Raw genomic sequence first — 22,324 nt, 5'->3', positions numbered from 1 at the left:
AAACAGATTTATCTCAATATTTACTTATAACGTGTACCCAAAGGATTCTACATATTACTATGGAGACAACTGGTCAACTGTGTTCGTTGCTGCTCTATTCATAATAGCCAAAAATTGAAAACAGAATAGATGTCCATCAACAGATGAATGGGTAAAGAAAATTTGGTACACTTATACAATAAAATATTTACTTAGCTGTTAAAAATAAAATTTAGAGATAAATAAATGTAGAAAGAAAAAAAATACTGGTAGAGGTATCTCAGTCCCCCAAAGACAAGTAAAGTATTTATTGACTTATAAAAGGATGTTATCTGTTAAGCTTTCAATAAGTAAGTTAAAATCATATAACCACAGAAGGTAGGTTAAGAGTAACTGCTTAGGGCAGGATGATGGATCACCCTAAGGAGAGCAAATAGAATGGGTAGTTTGGATGGATTGGGTTGGGGAAATCTGTGTTGGAGGATCAAAGAGGAAGGGGAAAATGAGGCCATGGAGAGAATATAAGGAGGCCAGCAAATACGAAGGACCATTTGAGGGGTTACCTAGTACAGTAGTAGCTTCCTAAATTGTATTCATATTACCTGACAGTGATATGAATGAATGAAACAGCCAAATAACAAAGGCGATGAAGCCTCACTGGATATCTCTCATCATCAAATGAAGATTGCCATTCTAGGAATGGATTACATTTAATTGACTTGTTGAACCAAATGTCCCAAACAAACAGGCTATTACTGAGACTATTGGTTGCTCTTCACAAACTCATGTTAAGGCTCTGTTGCTGAAGAAAATGCCTACACAGTGGTATAGAGAGATTGCAAATTCCAGAGGGGCTGGAAACAAAAAGTAAGCAAGGTCCAAGGTCTGCATAGCAGGACTGACACATACATTAAACTCACAGAGACTGTGGATGCATACACAGGACATAAAAGGATCTGTACAGGTGAGGTACCAGCACAGAGAGAAGTGAATGAAGACCCTATATATGACCCAGAAGCTATTTCCAATTGACAACCACAAGTGTTTTTGGTTGGTTTTACCCTTTTAGTTTTTATTCTTTTGGGGGTCTGCCTACCTAGCTCTCAAATAAATCACATACAGAGTCTTATTCTTTCTTTCAAATGCCTGGCCTTAGCCTGGCTTGTTTCTAGCCAGCTTTTAAAAAGCTATTCCATCTACCTTTTGCCTTTGGGCTTTTATATTTCTCTACTTTTATACACCCTTCTTTACTTCTTATTCCATGCCTTACTCTGTGTAGCTGGGTGGTTGGTCCCTGGAGTCCTCCTCCTTATCCTGCTTCTTGATCTTCCCTCACTCCCGGAGCCCTCTTTTTCTCCTTCTATTTATTTTTTCTACCATCCCTGCCTATCTTTTCTCCTCCCTTGCTATTGACCATTCAGCTCTTTACTATATTAATCAGGTATTTTAGACAGGCAAAGTAACACTGCTTCACAGAGTTTAATTAATGCAACATAAAAGAATGCAACACATTTTTGCATCATTGAACACATGTTCCACAGAACAAACAAATGTAACCCATTTTAAAACAATCCACAACACACTAGCAAATGAAAAATCAATTCTCCAATGAGGTCTCATTGGGAATATAAATGACAAGCTCAGACCCCATCTTCATCAGTGAATGGTAATCACAAAAGATACTCAGTAACATTTTTTGAGTGTCTTTGTCTTATAGTGGTTTGTCAAGGGTTTCCCCCTGCATTTTCTGTTTTTATGGGATCTCTCTCTCTCTCTCTCTCTCTCTCTCTCTCTCTCTCTCTCTCTCTCTCTCTGTGTGTGTGTGTGTGTGTGTGTGTGTGTGTGTGCATGTGTGTGTCTAAAATATCACGACTAAGGCCATTTTTAGAATATAGGGAATATTTAAAGATTACAATTTCAGTGGGTTAAATAAGGTCCATATTGTGAGGAGAGCAAGAAACAGCCATGGCAGAAAGAACTGGGATGAGAAATCATGTCTCAAACCATAGACAGGAAACGAAGCAAACTCTGAATTTAAAATGGTATGAGAGTCTTTTAAAACTTGAATGTGCACCTTAAGTAACATATTTCCTCCAGTAAAGTTGTATTTCAAAGCCTTCCTAAATAGCCTTCAACTGGGAAATAGGTATTCAAATGCCTGGATTATTAGGATGTCTTTTTAAAACTACAACATATCAGACAGTGGATATTATAGTCACAGGACACAAAGTGAGCAATAAAGGCAATGATGATATTTAACAGCTTATGGAATGAAAGAGAAGACACAAACAGTATCTTTATCTATACTCCAGTTTGAGCTTCTGTTTGAGATGTTATGAAACATTTAAATAGGATCATTGCAGGAACAGCAGGTTGCTGCTGATAGGTTTTGAGAGCTTATAGTCTTGGCTCACTTCCATTTGTTATCACTACTTCTTCGACGTTGTTGTGAGGTGATTGTTCAGCTTCCTTTCCTGTAGAATACCCTGTCTTTCCAACTATTATGGACTCTATTTCTGGAACTGTAAGCCCAAACAAAATTTCATAATTAAGTTGCTTCTGGTCATGGTATTTTTGTCACAGCAATAGGAAAGAAACTGATGTACTATTGGTGAAGATACAAACTGTTATGTAAATGTACAATGACAAAACACCCAGAACTAGAGGCTATTTGCAGTGTTTTGTGAGACTAGTTACTTCTGTAGTCTTGGAGGCAGTTATCTGTCAATTGCAACGAACTGGTACTTCTACCTTCCCCCCACTAATATGAAGAGACATAAACCAGATGATGTTTGATTTCATTCTCTAATACTAAAATAACATCTAATTAGCTGCTAAATAATCTCTGTTGGACTTTTTCCAGACAACCTTAAACATCTTTAAGGGAGAAAAATGTTTCAGTTGACACTGAATTTTGCTCGGTGCCTTTCTCTTTTGCTCTGTCAAATATCAAATTCATACATTGAAAATTTGAAAACCTTACCAGGACAGAAACAACACTGGACAGGATTGCACCAAGATCTCGCTAGGATTCATATAAGCATCCTCATTCCTTGGCTGAGCTTGGTGTTCAGCCTTCTACTGAGATGCAAGCCATTGGCCTGTGCTTCCTGTCATTTGCAGGCATTCAGGTTCAACTGGATTAATCAAATTGAAAGATCAAAGGACAAATATACCTCTAATCAGGAGTTGTTATAGCACAGTCATTTCTTTATATCTAGGACAAGTCATTTTTGACAGGGACTGTCACACAGGAGTAAAGATTGACATTAATAGACATTTTAATAAATTATTTTGAAAGGTTATTCACCACATACATTCCCAGCAAAATGCCAAGAACAAGCCAAAGCAAGTCCTTTATTTTGATACAGGGAGAATAAGTTCACTTGAAAACAAAGTATGTTTTCCTAAAACTGTTTATTGAAATAATATTTTCTTTCCCACTAGTTCACTTGAAAATTCCTCATGTTCAAACAAATGTCACACTATGGAATTATTGTGTTACCACATTCTTTCCTAAACTCAAGTAGCAGCACTTAGTTTGCCTTTCTGTTCTGTGAGTCCATTTGCAGTGTGTTATTTCTTACCTTTATCCTTTTTTTCTGGAGTGGCAATGAATGTAGAACAATCATGGGAAACAATACTGAATATTTGGCTCCAATCCTTCTTTAAGATAGGAAAGAAAATTGTGTCCTCATTTGGATTAGTTTCCTTTGATTGAAAATAGACTTTTTTTCTCATACCCTCACTCTACAACTTCTACTTCCTTTCTGCCTCCCCTCACTTCTGGGTACTCCCTTTCTTTCTCTTATTAGAAAAAGACAGACTTCTAAGAGATATCAATAAACCATAACAAAATAAAATATAATAAGGTAGAGTAAAATCGTTCATGTTGAACTTAGAGTAGGCAAGTCAAGAGAAGGAAAAGAGCCCAAGAGAAGGCATAAAAATCAGAGACCCACTTCTTGACATACTCAGGAGTCCCATAAAAATACTGAGGTGAAAGCTATAATATATACAACGAGGGTCTGGTACAGACCTGTATGGGTCCTATGCTTGCTGCTTTAGTCTCTGTGAATTTATATGAGCATTGCCCAATTGATTTAGAGGGACTTATTCTATTGATGTCCTCCATCTCCTTTGGGTCTTATACTCTTTCTGCTCCCTCATATGTGGAGTTCCCTGAACTGTAGCAGAGGGATTTGATGGAGACATACAAGAGCTATGTGTTCCAATGTCTCTCACTTTCTACATAATATCTAGCTGTATTCCTTTGTATGTGTTCCCATCTGCTGTAGGAGGAAGCTTCTTTGATGACAGATGAATAAGTTACTGATCAATGAGTATAGCAGAGTATCATCAGGGATCATTTTAACACCACTGTGTTTTTTTTTATTAACTACTTATATTTGTTTTTATCCTAAGTCTCTGGGATATCCAGCCTTTGGTTCTAGGTTACCCAAAAAGTTTATGGTATGGGTTTTATCTCATGTTGCGGGCCCTAAGTCCAGTCAGACACTGGTTGGTTACCCAGAAGCTTTGTTCCACCATTGACCCACATAATTTGCAGGCAGGACAGCATTGTGTCTCAAAAGGTTTGTGGCTGGTTTGGCATATATGTTTCTTTTTTGGTAACTTGCAGAGCACCTTCCTATAAAAACACTAGAATATGTGAATAATAGCCATTAAATAAATGAAAACCAAAGTACAACCCATAGATCCAGAGAGATTATGTTTTGAGGAAGGGATAGGGCAGGAAACATGAGTCTCCTGGGTGAGGGAAATAGAGTAGATTTTATGGGTAGACTGGTGGTGGAAGGGACAGGAACAGGAGGATTAGGTGGGGAGGGGGAAGGTAAATTAGGTGGGGAAATGTGGAGAGACAGCTGGAATTAAGGGAGAATATTGAAACCTCATACTTTGGAACCTTGTTAAAATATGTGAAGGTAATATTAGTTAAATCTCTAAATAATGGAGGAGATAAAATCCTAAATGGGGGGGGGGGGGTCTCCAAATGAAGCTAGTTCTTGGCTCAACGAGTCTCGTGGAAATTTCCAAACATTCTAGCCTGTGGGCAAAATGATTGGTTGGTCTCCACAAACTGATAGCAAGGTCCCTTGAGAAAAGACAATGCCGGCAAAACTCATTGAACATAGAGAAGTCAAGCCGGTTCCTACATAGAACCTTCACACCTACATTCTAGTCAATTACTTTAATTCTATGTAGTGGCATTTTAACTGTATTTTAATAAAAAAGCTCGCCTGAATATCTAAGAGATAAACAGTCCCACTGCTCAGCTTTACAGATCAAGTTATGGTAACATACACCTTTAATACCAGTAGCCAGACTAATTGCCATAGAAACTGGGCAGTGCATACCTTTATTCCCAGTGGTGTGAGGAGACATCTCTCAGTCACAGTCTCATTCTAAGATTCCTAGAGGCAGGATCGCCATTTCGAACTAAGGTTAAGATAAGACCTAATAATGGCTGGTTGCTTTGCTTTTTGGGTCTTCAGGTTGAACCCAAATTTCTCTGAGTTTTTATTAATTGTGGTTCAGTCTTATGACACGAAGTTCTCCTTAAAATGCTGTGAAGACTTACGGTTTTCAATTAAAGCCTCAAGGTTTATTTTATACTTTCCAAAAATTATGCACTACACAATATGTGTGTTTACATATTTAAATAAAATTATGCAACTTTGGTTGACAATATTCCTCACAAGAAACACAGACTAACAAAATTCCAGTCCCATGCCAGGAGAAACTCCTTTCATACAGTTGGTCAGGGTAGCCAGATGACTCCCCAACCAATATACAGTATTGCTATTCTCAGAGGATGAAATTAAGCCCTTATGGTTGAAAACACCACATAATTAAGAGCAAATATTCAAGTTAAATCTATCCTGAAGCCTTATATCTGCAGTCTAGCTTTCATGCTACCAGAAAATAATTTGCCAGCTTCTAAGGGAGGGAAAGAAGTAAGAGTCCCAACTATTGCAGCTTCTGTATCTATGACTCAGGGAACATCTTGGAAGAGGGGGGCAGAAAGATTGGAAGATCCAGAATATTAGGAAGTCTGCTATGAAACAGTATTTTATAGAAATATATTGGTAAAAAAAAAAGCCCAAACTAATGACATTATTAAAGAAGGAAAAACATCCCTCATGGAGGTCTGCCCTTCAACAAAGACTACAGAAGACTGACGGCTAGTGCCAGAAGAGGAAACAATCTCTCCCAGGAATAAGCTCCCTCGTTGCTTATCCAAGACAAAATGTACAACCCTGAAACTGTAGAAACAACAAAAATTGGGTTCAACAGGTTACACTTGTATATTTGTGCATACTTATACATATGTGTGTTTTAGTGTGACGGCAATAACGGGGAAATGAGACCATCTATTGGAGAATGGAGGGGACACATCTAAAGAGTTGGAGGGAGGGAACATAGGAAGGGATAGAGGGATGAAAGGGAATGTATAAAAAATAAGGCTTAAGTTTCAGGCAGCCTGATAGCTCATGCCTGTATTGGAAAATTCCAGGGAGGAGGACTGTTGTGTGTTTCAGGTGATCTGATCATCATAGTGAGTTATAGGCCAACCTTGGATACAAATAAAGTAAGACCCACCTCAACACAAAACAAAGCAGAAAATTTAAAAATAAATAAGAAGAGAAAAAATTCATCCCAGATAGATATAGCTATTTAAAATTAATACAAATTTCTATAGTCAAATATCCATTAGGTTAAAAAACAACAACAACAAAACAAGTATTTTAAAGTGGCATAATTAGCTAAATAATAATAAAAGCTAAAAATACAAAATATATCAATTAAACTGCATGTATTTAATGATCTCTCTGAATACCAACACCAGTTAACTAAAAAGAGACACATGAGAGGAAATTGAAAAGAAATGTTTTAAGGGCAAAGGGTAGGGGAGGAAAGAGAACACGTGATGTGAATGCGGAATGTGGGATACCGGGGTAAAAATATAAAACAGTGATGGGCAATAGAGACATGGTGGGAAGAAGGTCAGCTCTAAGTATGTTCGAGAATGCTATGATTAAATAATTCATATTTTGAAGATCATCTTTAGAGATCTTTCATGTGCCATTTATGTTGGAAATGCCTTGTTTTATTTTTCATAATTAAAGATCCAAGCAAATCATTATTTTGCTAGACTCTTCCATGTAGAAACTTATACAAAATTATCTGAACTATTTCACCGTTTCCTTTAATTTTCCTGATCATATTTATAACTCACATATAATGTATATGAATAGCATACTTGTATAAAAGAAAGGTACTTTCTACCATCAATTTAGTGGGCAAGAAATGCACCTCAGTTTTACTGGGAATTCAAACCTTGCTAGTTGAGCTCTTTTGCCAGAGAACAAGTAATCCTTCCTCAGAAGTCAACAGTTGAGACAACTCTCTAACCAGGAAAGTTACATCAGGGAAATAATTACTACTCTGCCTTTGGCATGCAGCCACATGGTTAGAAATGGGGATTATAAAAATTTCTTTCTGGTACCTAAACCTTTTATCACCTCACAAATAACAATGGTCCTTTGACCATAATGACAATAAGGGACATCTCTGCTTAATGTTACCATTGCATCATTCATAGAAATAAAATGTTTCCTCGACTTAAGCCACAATAGTTCACTTATAAACACCACAAGAAAATGAAAAGTGTTTGAGGAATGTGTAGGAAGCTGACATGCTCAACACCTTTTAGTTCTCTAAATCTCTAAATATCACATTATACACTTAAACACCTTTGTAGGGTAGAGATGAGCTAAAGATACCCCTGATTTTGCCCTTTTTTCCTATCTTCATATTTATTTCATTGAATATTGATAACTTGGTGTGTTTTGTTTTCCTTACAAGATGAACCTATTGAATTAAAATTATATTTTTGAACTTACATTTTTAACATTGTTATCTGAAAATATTTTCCAGTTTTAGTACGATTCTGGTACTTTGCTTTCACTGGGTAGCATTTTAGAAAAATTATTTGTAAGACTTTTGACTCTGATATGACCTTCAAAATAAAGACAACTGTTTCCTAAGGAAGAAGAAATTCCAGCTATGAATAAAAGCTTCAGCTTTTATTTTAGCATTCAAACCTATATTTCTTTGTCTGGTAAAGATTTGATGTTTTCTTTTGAGAGTTCCCACAAATATATCCTTGCATGAAGTCTTTAAACTTATTGTTTTTTTTCTGACAATAAATCTCTACCGGTTGTGATTTTGTAATTAAAGTTTAGTTTCAGAGTGCAGAAGGAGCTTATGGAAGAGTTTAGTGTGAAGAGTGCACTTAGTCCTATGGCAAGTGGTAGCCTTTATGGTACAGCTCCAAAGCACTGTGCCCATTATGGTAGAAATTTGAGCTTGATTCTGATACATTGCTTTCTCTGGGTAGAAATGACAGTGAATAAAGAGTTGTATTTTACAACTGAGGTCACAGGACTCATATCTTGCTTTCTTTGGGCTCTCACAATCACTCAGAAATCTCTTCACCAACTCCAGTCTTGGACTGTTTTCTGACACCCATGATGGAAAATAACTATTCTTTACCCTTACTGAAATGATTGGGATTCCCTCCGTATGCTGGTTTTATTTTTTATTAACATTGGTTAATAAAGAATCTCCCTGGCCTATGGCAGGGCAGAATAGAGCTAGATAGGAAAACTAAACAAAATGTAGGGAGAAAGAAAGGCAGAGTTGAGCAGACACCATGCAGCTGCCAAACAAGAAGGATGGCAAACCTTACTGGAAAGACACAGCCTCATGGCGATAGACAGACAGATAGATGGACAGACAGAAATGGGCTAATTTAAGATGTAAGAGCTAGATACGAATATGAGTCATTGGCCAAACAGTGTTGGAATTAATATAGTTTTGTGGGATTATTTGGGTGTGGGTGACCGGAAAACCAAAGCACAGTCTCCACTTACACTGGCACACATAGTCCAGACGTAGATTTCCTCTCTATGAATGCTTCTGCCAAAATTTTCATCCATGTACCTTTCTTCCTATTTCATTCACCCATGATTGTGAAATTCACATCACAGGAAATCTTCATCGTCCCACAGCAGATGATTTAATAAAGTGGTGAAATTTGTCACATCAAATTATATGCAGGTGACATTTATGAGGCAGGCACATGCCTACCATGCAATACCATTTTAAGTAAGGGTATCTGACATAATGTGAACTGAGTTTATTTACCACATTCTTTACATCAAGAAATTGTTTTCAGTATTCTCTAAGAAGAATATCATGTCCGTGTCAATCTGGAGACTAAACATCAGTAGAATGTGAAGGGACAGTTAAATGTCAACTTTTGTGGATTATAAACTATAATTTGTGCACTTAGAAATATTAACATCTAATATTATAACCTAACATTCATAAATTTCTAGTAAATATAGTTCAAAGTTTAAACATAGTTAAGTAAGTATTGTAATAGGTTAGTCGATAAAAGTCGCAATAAAAATAGCAATTAAAATATGTAACCAAGCAGTTAATTAATATATCAGCATGCCACTTCAAGAGTTCAGTAGTCTGCAGTAGACTATGGTCTGAGACTGGCTTGCAGGTGTTTATGGTGTAAAGTGACATCATTTTATGACAATGCCATTTGAATCGCGGCTAGAAATTTCTGAGTGTATATATAGAAAAGCACAGGAATATCAGGGACTAAAAATGTTTCAGTTTATTCCAGTTCTAACGGTATCTGTGCAACCATTTGCTTGCTACTCCCTTTATTTGTTAACTTAACCATGAATCCAAACTACAAAGGAACCATTCATCAGTCAGGAAGAAAAATGGAAGATGTTCTGGAAGTCGTATTCATATTTTTATAGAACCCCATACTAGAAAATCTGTTTATTACAAACTTGTGGAGTAATCTTCCTTACTTTCCTGACATTTTCTTTGATTAATTGCACCATTAGTATGACAAGTAATTTATAATATCAGTTATGCTCTAATGCAAAGCTTAATATCCTCATGGTCATATGAGATTTTAATAAAGTGGGGGAGAAATGACATACCTTTCTTCTAAACTAAATCTTTATTAAAATCACATGCAATTATATTCATTCTCTCCAGCAAATGCAATAAGAGCTGATCAATCTTCTCTATTATGATACACCAGATTATCACTAAAATTGTACTATGCACTGAGGCAAACAAATGGCTTATTAAAATATTTAAAATTACTCTTCATGATTCTCAAATGCATGCTAAATGCAAAAAAGTATTTGTATAAGGAAATTTACCATATTTTGCTTTTTGACCAAATTATTTCAGACAATAGAAGTGAGTCATGTGTGAAATCTCAAAGTTTTCCAATAGACTCAATAGATTTAATTTAGATAACATCAATTCTAAGGTGACTATCAAGTGCTATTCAAGCAAATAATTTGCACATGGAAACTAGCTGGCTTAATAAAAGCCCGAGAATGAAAATAAACATTAGAATACATTTCCATATTTAAACTTCCTATTTCTGGGTATTTTTATGGAAAACATTATAGATTAATGAATATATTTAGAGTTTTATTTATACATGGATCCATACTTTAAGGTATCTCTCATATTTAAATACATGATTATAAGGCTAAGTTAACAATCGTCATGGAAACCTCAGAGGCTCTAAGTCTGCATAACTGATATTTGAAGGGACATTCTATATGTCAGTTCTAGCATACTGTACTTGACCATGGATATACTTGCTTTTATTAGGGTAAGTGCACATTGTCTATCCTCGATATTGTTACATATAATAAATCTTCACGTACAGAAGCTCTCAGACCTATTATTTAAAAAAAATTACCAATGTTTCCTATAAAACCGACCTGTTTGTAAAGACTAAATGTTGAAACAACAGTCACCTGCCAAATAACACATGACCAAAAACAAAAGAAAGAAATGACTTTCTGAGCAATGCAGTGGGCCTGCAAAAATTCTGTTTTTATACACAAAGACCACATTAATTGGCCTCTTATAAACACATTTATCAAGATGTGCTAAGGAAGAAACATTATTCAGATGCATTATGCTATTTTATAGTGATATTTAAATAGAAAGTGGCATCTAAGGTTCGGAAAGTGAATTTTACTCCATTTTGAACTTTCAAGATTTTCTTAATTTTGGCATCTTGTTGACTGCACACTTTAGTGAAGTTATGACTGACTACAACGTGAATCACTTCACCAAGCCTGAGGAACGCCAGGATGAACAGCAAGCAGAAGCAAGCATCTCCTCACAATCTGGAGAATGCCCTCTTCCCCCCTCCCCTCCGCCCACCACTTTCATCTTGAAAGTACTCTGCCACCTGGTTAACTCTAAAGGAGCCCAGTTTCCAATAGCAGTTCTTTTTCAGTTCAAGCCTATTGCCTTTTAATTGGTATCTGGGATCATTATCATTGCATAGACTTGCTTTTCAGGAATAGCTGGTAGGTGGTTTAATAGATGTTTAGCATCTTTTCCATGAAGCAGTTTTTACAAACAATATGGTGCCCTCTATTTGTAAAGAGATACAAAGTTTTTAAAAGATCTTTTCCCAATGCATGCTTTCTTGAGCAGCCCACTCTGATGCATGACATGGGTACAATAGATGCAGAAGTCTTACACTAAGTGATTCTCTCTTTGTTTCACGCTACACATGGAAAATTCCTAGTCCTGGAGAAAGCTAAGGATGCTGTTTTCAGATTCATGTCCTCTGACCAAATGTTCCCACTAGGTATTATGTAAGCGTATCTGGAAATGTGGTAGAGAATAAACTAGAATACAACATTGTTTTTGCCATAAAAAGCTGAACCTTAGTACCGCATGCATAAATATTGGAAATAACCAGGCACAGATTGAAGAAACAGTTTTAACAATTACAGTTCTGTACTCTAAAAACAGTTTTAAGTACTTAGAACTTTTCACTTGTTTCAAATTTGTCTTTAACAGTTTTATAATTTTTACTTCTTTATAATTTTTCTTGCTCTTGAGAATTTCAATGCAACGAAACTCTTTTCTTAGACTCTGGAATCACCGAATGAAAGTAACATGTCTTTTGACAACAAAGGCTGAATTAATAACTGAGTACTCCCTGATGTTTGAGGGCAAAAGGTCAGGTAATATTTGACCCCTGCGATGCTCAGGATTTTCTTTTCCTGTCAAAATGACTGACAAGGTTTTTGGATGCCTGTGTATATTTGAGCTCTGAGAATACCTATCTATTAAAATAAAGAGTGATAATGATGCCTTTTAAGAAAGAGAAATGTGTGGCCATGTAACAAATATCCTTGGGAGTTCAGACACCAGTGGCAAAGTTTTAGTTATATAAAGGTATTTTGTCAGTTGCTGTGATTAAACTAATTGAGGATATTTCTTTTAAAATTCGAGGTGATTATAAGTGTTAATTACCAGGATGAATTCAGAGATAATTTTCTATTGAATATTATCAGTCAGTCACAATAGTAATTTAACTACATTGTACTTGAGAATATTAATGCCACTGGTGTTTCACTAATAACTTTGTAACCAAAGCTGCTTTAGTGATCTAAACTAATTACAAAAAAAATTGTTATTTCCTATTATTTAAATACTCAAACTTTTACCAAATACTCCTCCGAAATGTAAAATATTGATTGTACATAAACAATAATTCCCATCTGCACTGGGCAAGTATGCAGGAAATACAAACTTTTGCTATGTAGCAATTGTTGCAGAGTAAGGAAGGGATGTGATTTATAAGACAGGATAACAGGTATTCTCTGAGAATATTTGTCAAAGTGACGACATGCACATAAGAAATATAATCTATGTTCAATCAGTTTTTACATTGAAGAGGAATTTTGATAGAAGAGTAAACATTGGAATCACAGACTCAGATTCTGTCCTGGCTACATCTTCATGTCATAATGAAGTTGAGGAAGCAAATTGGTTATTTTACTATATCAGTTTGCTCATCTATAGATAGAAGTATGATGCTTTTACAATGATAAGCCGGTGCACAGGTATTGTGAAAATCAGGATTGATTTTTATAATTCACTCTTTTACATTTTATCATGATAGTTCATAATTTTTCTCTTTATTTTAATTAACATATAAAATAATAGGCTTCCTTGTGGCATGCTCGTAAATACTTTATTTTCATCCATCTGAGTTCCCTCTCTTCTCCTCCATCCTTCCACCATCCTTATCAATACCCTACCACTCACAGTTATCTGCTTCCTGTGTCCATGTTATTAGGTTCTACTATTCTTCCCTGCTTCCTTTAAGTCTCTTTTGGTCTTCATGGTCCTTTTCTGGTTCTGTCGCCTATAACCACACTCACACATACATATATGAACACGTAACATTTTAAAGGTAGTATTCACATATAAGTTATACTATGTCCCATTTGGCTTTCAGAATTTTGGTTGTGTCGTATCATTTAATATAGTAATTTCTATATCTACTCATTTTAAATCAAAAATTTCAATTTTCATTATGGTTGATTAAAATTCTACTGCTTTCCTGCATTAGCTTTTCATTATGCATTCATCTTTGTATGTATATATGTACATACATACAGGCTGGTTTCATTTCTGTGTTACAGTGAATAAAGCAGTAATAAGCACAGACATGTGAAAATCTTGGCAGCATTCCAGTCTTTGAGTATATGCCTAGGAGTAGTATAGTTATGAAATATGGTAGTTCTGTCTTCAGGACTTTAATTTTTGATATTCAACAGCTTTGGAGTACAATAGAAAAGAATGAACAATCAGCTTCGTCAATACTCTCCCTGGACAACAGACCAGACGGGGATCCTAGAGTAGCAAACAGCATTTCCCATTTGTAGCTAATGGACAAGTTGGGTATAGAACTTTATGATGAAGTCAACTGTCATTTCCTGTTGTTTTACTGCCATATCGGCAGCATCAAAATCAATCGACAGCTTGTTAGAATATGGGTTCCCTTCTTTCACTCCCCTGATATCTTTACCATTTACCCTCTCACCCAAATTCACACCTTTCTGTATCTCATGAGAAAACAGACATCTAAAGATCAACAAAAAGTAAAATCAAACAAAGCAAATTATAATGGGAAAAAGGACAATAATATAGTCAAAGTAAATACACAAAATCACATAGAGACACATCAATGGACATATTTACACACACAAGGGTCCTATTAAAAACACAGCATTTGAAACCATGAACCCATAAGGCTAAAAAATCAAATTAAATTTAAAAGCAAATAAATGCCCTGACTAAACATTTTAAGACAGAACCTCTAAAGAAAACATGGAGTTTGTTTTGTATTGGCTTATACTGCTGGAGATGGAGCCTACTCTTAAAAGTGGTTTCTCTTCCTACTGAAACTGCATTGGAGAAGACTATTTTCTTTTTTTATTTATGAGTGGTTGTAAATTGAAGATAGCTTCTGAGTTAGGGATGGGGCCAGGTGTCTCTTTCTTCTCTCAGTGCTGTGACCCCCACATGTCATGGACATATCCAGGTCCTGTGCTTACTGCCACTGTCTAGCATGTTCACATAGGGATCAGTCATGCTATATTTAGAAAGTTTTCCCTGTTTGGGAACCTCTTAATCCCAAATGGAGTAGGATTTGACGTCCCATTTAGGACTGAGTGTTCCAACATCTCTCACTCTCTATATATAGTCTGGCTGTGGGTCTCTGTATTTGTTCCCATCCTTGGCATAAGAAGCACTTCTGGTGATGCCTGAGTAAGTCACTGATATAAACATATAAAAAACGGTCTTAGGAGTCATTGATTGGCTAAGTAACTTTAGCAGAAGAGTACTTGGTTTTTGCCTAGTCTCTGTCCTCTCTAGTGTCGGGTCTTGGCCACCTACACAGTGTCAAAGAAGGGTTGCATCTCATGCAGTGGGCCTTAAACCCAACCAGACATTAGTAGGTTGCTTCCACATTCTTATATCATTATCGTATGAGCACAACTTGCAGCAGATCGTCACTGTAGATCTAAGGTTTTGCATCTTTGGTGTTTAACTTTCTCCTTTGGTAGTGTGCAAAATACCTTTCTGTACCATAAACACTAGTCTGTAAGTGGGGAAGGCTTTATGTAGGCACCAGCCCAGTTTGTCCATGTTCATTGAGTCATGTAGATGTTGTCTTCAGGAACAGGGCCTTACTATTTGTTTGTGGAGAGCAACCAACAGCCTTGCCAACGGCCTGGTGGCTTGGCGGTTTCCGTGGGGCCCCTTTAACTAACAACTTGATTAACTGCAAATCATTCCTGGAACTGGAAGTTTCTTTTGGTGAGAGACATTCAGTTGAAGCTGTCTTTCCTGGTGCTTCACCCTTCCCACTAGTCCCTTACTTTATACCCAGCTTGTATGGTTATACAGATCATAACATTTTTATCAGCAACTTAACTAATTAATATCCACATAAAAGCAAATACCGCATTTGTCTTTGTGGGTCTGGGTTGAACCACTCAGGATGAATTTTCGTAGCTCAAGTAGTTACCATGCTTGAATCACTAACCCAAATAAAGAAATCAAATCATTGTAATTAAAGTAAGGATAATTGTTTTAAAATGTATAGTTTTAATAATAAATTTGACATATTTGAAAATATTCTTACTTTTTTTACATAGTTTTTTTTACCTATTTATGGCTTTGGGTTCAAGGTTTCTGTGTTTTAAAGAGCTAGTGGCAAAGCTCATCCAGTTGTATGATAAAAATAACCTGTAACGCTTGTTTAGCTACAAAGATACAGCACTTTCTTGATTTCTGGTTGTTTGTCTACATTATCTTTAATTTGCATGAATTTCTGTCCATATAAAACTCATTTTTAGAATTCAAAAGCTATTATTTTTATTGAAATAATGTAGAAGTTGAAATGAATGATATGTGGACTTAGAAAATTCTAAATATGATACAGCATATGTATTACAAAACACTTAAACATATGGCAAGGGCAGAGGACAGCTTGACTGAGTAGGTCCTCCCATTCTATCACAGGCTTCTTATGGGTTCAACTCAGGTCAAGTTTGACTGTGGATGTGTTTCCACATTGAATTGTCTTACCAGCCCATGATTTATTTTTAATCAGAAAAATAGAAATTAAATTCAAAGATCTACAAGAAATCTTTCAAGAGAAATTAAGTTTTTTTTAAAAAGTACAAAAATAAATTAGAGAAACCTATTTTTTCATTGATTGTTAATTTTAAATTGAGATTTAAAATTTCCAGTACCCACAGAGTGTAAAGGAGGCTATAAGAGTCTCCTGGAGTTGGAGGAGCATGCGGTTGTGAACAACCATAAGTGTGTCTGTCCTTTGAACCAAATTGGGCCCTAAATGCTCTTAACCACTAAGTCATCTCCCCAGCCCAACAGTAATTATTTTCTATTAGAGGAACAGAATTAAGTAGATTATGCTTTTGTGACAGTCTATGATACTCTACTATGATCAGATATATAAATAATCAAAATGAAATAAAATATTTAAAATTTCACTTCCAAACTTTATTTAACCTATATATTTTCTTGATATTTTAAACATTCTGTTAAAACAGTATCCTTTATTATAATATGCATGAAATTAGTATGTAGTAGAAAAATCAAAGTAACACATTAAAGTAATATTCTTTTGAAAGTTAACACATGACATTTAAATGTTATCTTTCAATCAAAATTTTACCATGTTTTAAATAAATGAGTAAAATATCTAAGATACATTAAAAATTATTATCTTTCTCTGAAAAAATAAACATTCATGCATTTTTCTCATTCCTATTTATTTTTACTACGTGATAAATTTAAGGCCACATAAAGGAGCAAATGGATACTTGCTATTTTGATATCTATCCCATATGCTTCCAATATACAATTTGGAATGCAAAAGAATGCTTGGTAGCTAAATTACTGAATATATTTTCTTGCAATAAAAATAGAAGTGCCTTTGTAGAAATGCTGTGGAATTTTCCTATTAAACGTGGTAAAATAATTTCTTACCATCTGTAGCGTTCATTTAAGGAATGTAAACAGTGGTATATTTGCCATCTGTTTGAGAGACTTTTGAAGATAGATACTTTCAAATCTGTCATTCAATGATATTACCCATTTTTTCATCTGAAGATGATGCTTTAAAGTATGATCAATGTTATTTTTTGTGGTCAGACATATATGTTATGTGTGTGAGCCATCAAAGGGCAATAAAGATAGCCAGTAACAGTCATAATAGTTCTCATAGCACCAATAACACAGTACAAAATTGCTATTTGAAAACATCTAGCATCTTGCTGAAGGTGAAAAGGAAATTGTCTATGGGATGAGTACTGCATATCAGCTCGCACCAGGTAGCCATTAAGCCAGTAATTTACAATCCTAGCCCTTCCCATATCCTTGGAAACATTTTGAAAAATGTTGCTGCCCACAGCAATTTCCCTAGGCTTTTCATCTAACCCAGTGTTCCAGATCAATTAGTTCCTCTACATATCTGGGAAAGCAAATTAATCACAAGCATACTGCATATACTAAATATGTAGAGAATATAGATATTCTATGCATTCTAGATATTCAATATTCACATCTATGAATGTACATATGAATATATTTACCTGTAAGTCCATTGTGCTTTTTTGGATGGAGGCACATAAACATTCAGATGCTCTTATATTGTTTCCAGCAGTTAAAAAAAATAGTTCTCAAGAAATTAAGTGACCAACTAGCTTAGAATGTTTAGAATATTTATATAAATACAACGAATAAAATGATTCCTTTAAAATAACACAGTAGTTGAAAAGTGCTGCAGTACTTCTTTTGGCTTCAATTTGTATACTTCCAAGAAATTTCTGAATAATGTTCTGCTGCATATGCAGCCTGGCGCAGAAGCCAGGAATAACACTTCAACTGCAATGATCACAGTGAGAAGAGGCTGGCACAACTGCAGGGAGCCCCTCTGACAATAAATAGAACTATTTCCGTCATTGACTGACCATTTGAGTAATTACATAAGAACGTATCATTTTCTATTACTGGTTCAGTCATCAGACATGCTTGTAAAGTTCTGGAAAGACTAGAAAAGTCATAAGATCAAAGAGTTTGAGATGAAATATTTCATAATAATGTAAAAAGCCTCACCAAAAGAATCTTACTTATGTGACCACCCAAACTTGATCTGAACAATGAAAACACCAAGGAATGCGTCAAATTTGATGCGGAAAAGTCCAAATGTCCTCAACCTCAACCCAACTCAAAAGAACTACAGGCAATCACATAAACCTGGGAGCTGGAGATAGGCTTCTGTCTATTTCGGGGCAACAAATAATCAACCCAGAAAATATAGATAAAAGTAATATTATGTGGGACTGAAAATATTATATTTAGAAATACATATCACATGTATGAATGCAATAACAATTAATAAAAAAGGGGCCATGAGTTTGAAGGAGAGAAATGAGAAACAGATGGGAGGGTTTGGTGGGAGAAAATTGAATGGAAAAATATTGTAATTAAATTGCCCTTTGAAAAATAATCAAGAACAAAAAAGGGGCATTTTGGAGATTCCTGTTGTACATGCTGACTTTTCCTGTGACCAAGGACTGAGCAGTTAAGTTATTAATAAACAATAATATGTTATTGTGACTTAATGGAGATGGGAGGGTTTGGTGGGAGAAAATTGAATGGAAAAATATTGTAATTAAATTGCCCTTTGAAAAATAATCAAGAACAAAAAAGGGGCATTTTGGAGATTCCTGTTGTACATGCTGACTTTTCCTGTGACCAAGGACTGAGCAGTTAAGTTATTAATAAACAATAATATGTTATTGTGACTTAATGGCTCCACATACTAAATTACTTTGAAATTAAATGTATTCCTTTTTTGCCAAGTTGAGAGTTCATATATTTTAATTAAAATATGTATTTGTGTCTGCTCTTATAAATACAGTGCTGTGGTGTTCTAATTTTCTGAAGACCTTTATAGATAGGCAACTTTGTAAGTGGATTTTAGTGCTTTAAATAGGTGGTCTCAGAAGGGAATCTCCATCAGAAGGATTGGCTCTCACAGTTCACTCCTAAATTCATCTGGATATAGTTCACTTGAGGGAAGACACATGAGAGGCAACAGCCAGGATGATTCTAGTCATCTACTACTGGAAAACATGACTAATATTTGTAGTATAATGCAGCGTGTTAAATTAGAAATATAAAAATGTAATTTCTTCATGCAAGAGAAAGCTATGAGAAAAATGAGAATCTTTTGACAACAGAGGAATTATGTAGAATATTTATGAATGGATATAAGAAGAAAGGACGAGAATTTGACGGAGGGATGAAAATACTTGTACAAAAAGAGAAAACCACCATAAATGTGAATGAGTTATAAAAGGCTATGAGTGTTATAAAGTAACTGAGAACATGGATGCTTGGAAGCACATCTTCCAGAACTCTCAGAGTATGATAGCTCATGCTCCATTGAATAAGTGGAAGCTTTGTCTTAGATCCTTTTTCTGTTTGTTTTGCTTTGATAAAATACCACAAATGAAAAGCTGCTTGGAAAAGAAAGGGTTTATTTAGTCCTATGATTCTTATGTCACAATCCACCCCTGAGGGAAGTCAGGACAGGAATTCAAAGCAGGAACAGGAATACAGAAAATGAAACAGAAGCCATGGAGTAATGTTGCTGTGGGCTTGTTCCCCTGGCTTACTCAATATTTCTCTCATACACCCACCCAAAACCACCTATCCATAGGTGGTGACAGTCACAATGAGCCAGGCCCTTCCCCATCAGTCTTCAGTCAAGAAAATGTACTAGCTGTGGCCATCCTAATAGATTCCTGGGAGATTCCCTTGCACCAGGCTTCTTTCTGACTCCAAACCCCCATTTCCCATCATCACTTTCAGTACTCTCCTCTTCCACTCCCACCCAATACAGTCCTTCTTCATGTTCCTATCACCCACCCTCACCCAGCCCACCACAAGGTCTCTTCTACTTTTCCTTCGCAGGGTGATCCATTTGTTCTCCCTACCTTGGGCACTCCTTGTAGCTAGTCTCCCTCTCTGTGTCTGAGGATCTGGCATCGTTATCCTTTACTTTACATCTAATATCCACTTAGAAGTGAGCAAATGGCATGTTTGTCTTAGCGACTCTGGGTTACCTTACACAGGGGGTATGTGGTCTGAACTGGCCAGCTCCTGTGGCAAGACAAGACCTCCATTGGAGGCACTGGGATACCAACCAGACATACAACCTGTTATCAATAGTCTGTCTCACCTGTACCAAGTGCTTGGTTAAGGTTGGCACAGAGATTGTGGGAGTGACCAACAAATGACTGGTATAGCCCGAGATCCACGCCAAGAAAATGAGCCTACTGTTGACATTGCCTAGGGTTCTAGGACTCAGGGGCTGGATGGCCCAGAAATCTAGGATTGAACCAAATACATTTAGAGCAAAAAAGTCAAAGTAATGATGTTTAATGATATTCTGCCGTGCTCATAGATTGGTGACTACCCAAATTTTTATCAGGGAGCTTTCATCTAGGAAGTGATGGAAAAAGATGCAGAGACCCGCAGTCTCAGTGCCTGAGACTCAGAGAAATCCTGCTGAAGAGGGGAAGGAAGGATTGTGTGAACCACAGGGATCAAGGGCATCACAGGAATACCCACAGAAACAACTGAGGTGGGCGCATAGGAGTTCACAGAGTCTGAATCAACAAGAGAGTCTGAGACCTGCCTAGGCCCTCTCTGTATATGCCACAGTTGTGTAACTTGGTCAACTTGTAAATTTCCTAACAGTGGGAACAGTGGCTGTCCCTACTGCTTTGCTTACCTTTGAGACCCTTTTCTTCAGACTGGGTTGCCTTGGCCAGCCTTAATAAAAGAGAAGGTGCTTAATCTTACCTGCAATCTGATATTCCACGCTTTGTTGACACCCATTTGAGATTATAATGCCTCTTTTTGAACAGAAACAGAGGAAGAATGCATTGGGCAGGTGCTGGAGAAGAGTTGGGGAGAAGGAATGGAAGGAGAGGAGGGACAGAAAACTGGTCAGTATGTAAAATAAATAAATAAATTGAAATAAAAAAGAAAATGTCCTATGGACCTTCCTACGGTGAATATTATGGAGGCATTTTCTCAATTGAGATTCTTCTTCTCACATAACTCTAGCCTGCGTCAAGTTCAAAATTTACAGCACAAACAAACAAGAACAGGACAACTGACAATTTGATTAACTAATAAAACACTAATTAACAAAAAATTGTCATTATTAATTATGTCCAACGGTCCATATGATTATAATAATCACCACAATATAAACATTCCAACTTTCAAAAGTCCTATGGTCTTATAAATCAAGATTTTTAAAAGTCACGTCTTTATAGTAGTTAACATCTTTATAAAAGTTGGACACACCCTCTTGTACCAAATTATCTCACTCAGGATGATGTTTTCTCGTTCTTTTACCTGTGAATTTCACTTTTTAATATCCGAATAAAATTCCATTGTGTAAATATAACATGTTTTCCTTATCCAATTGCTACCTATTATGAATAGAATAGCAACAAATATGGTTGAGCAAGTATCTTTGTGGTAGGATATAGAGGTCTTTGGATATATGCCCAAGAATGCTATACTGGATCTTGAGACAGACATACTCCAAGTTTCCTGAGACACCACTATACTGATTTGCACAATGTCTGGACAATGCCATAAGCGATGGATGAATGCTCCCCTTACTCCATATCTCTTACTCCAGAGTGAGATGTCATTTATTTTATTGATCTTGGCTATTCTGACAGGTATAAGATGAAAACTCAAAGTAGTTTTAGTTGGCATTTCCCTGATGACTAATGATGTTGAATATTTCTTTAAGTGCTTCTCAGTCATTTGTGTTTCATCTTTTGAGAAATCTGTTTAGAGCTGTACTCCATTTCTTAATTGAGTTAGTTGTTTTCTGGATGCAAAATTTTTGGCTCAGGTTTGGTTTTTTCCGGTCTTCATATATTTTAGATAACCCCTTATCAATTGTGCTGTCTGGAATAAAAGAAATGCTGAACCCTTATTTACTGTTGAAGAGAACGTAAAGTGATGCAACCATTATGGAAATCATCATGGATATTTCTCAAAAATACAAAAATAAAAGAGTCAAAATATAGAATAAAAGAAGATCCTGAGTAGCTGATAAAAGATTAATGTTCATAATATATAATGAACAAAAATATCATTAAGAGGAAACAGCTCATGTTTAAAATGATTAAGGGAGATGGTAGAAGTGCATGGTAGACAATTGTGAGAACATAATCTGCAGAAAACATGTAAAAAGTCAGCCCTATGGTAGAAGCATAAATAATACCAGGACTCGTGGGGA

Source organism: Microtus pennsylvanicus, chromosome 14, assembly GCF_037038515.1.
Source record: "Microtus pennsylvanicus isolate mMicPen1 chromosome 14, mMicPen1.hap1, whole genome shotgun sequence".
NCBI classification, from domain to species: Eukaryota; Metazoa; Chordata; class Mammalia; order Rodentia; family Cricetidae; genus Microtus; species Microtus pennsylvanicus.
This window is presented reverse-complemented; position numbering follows the sequence as displayed.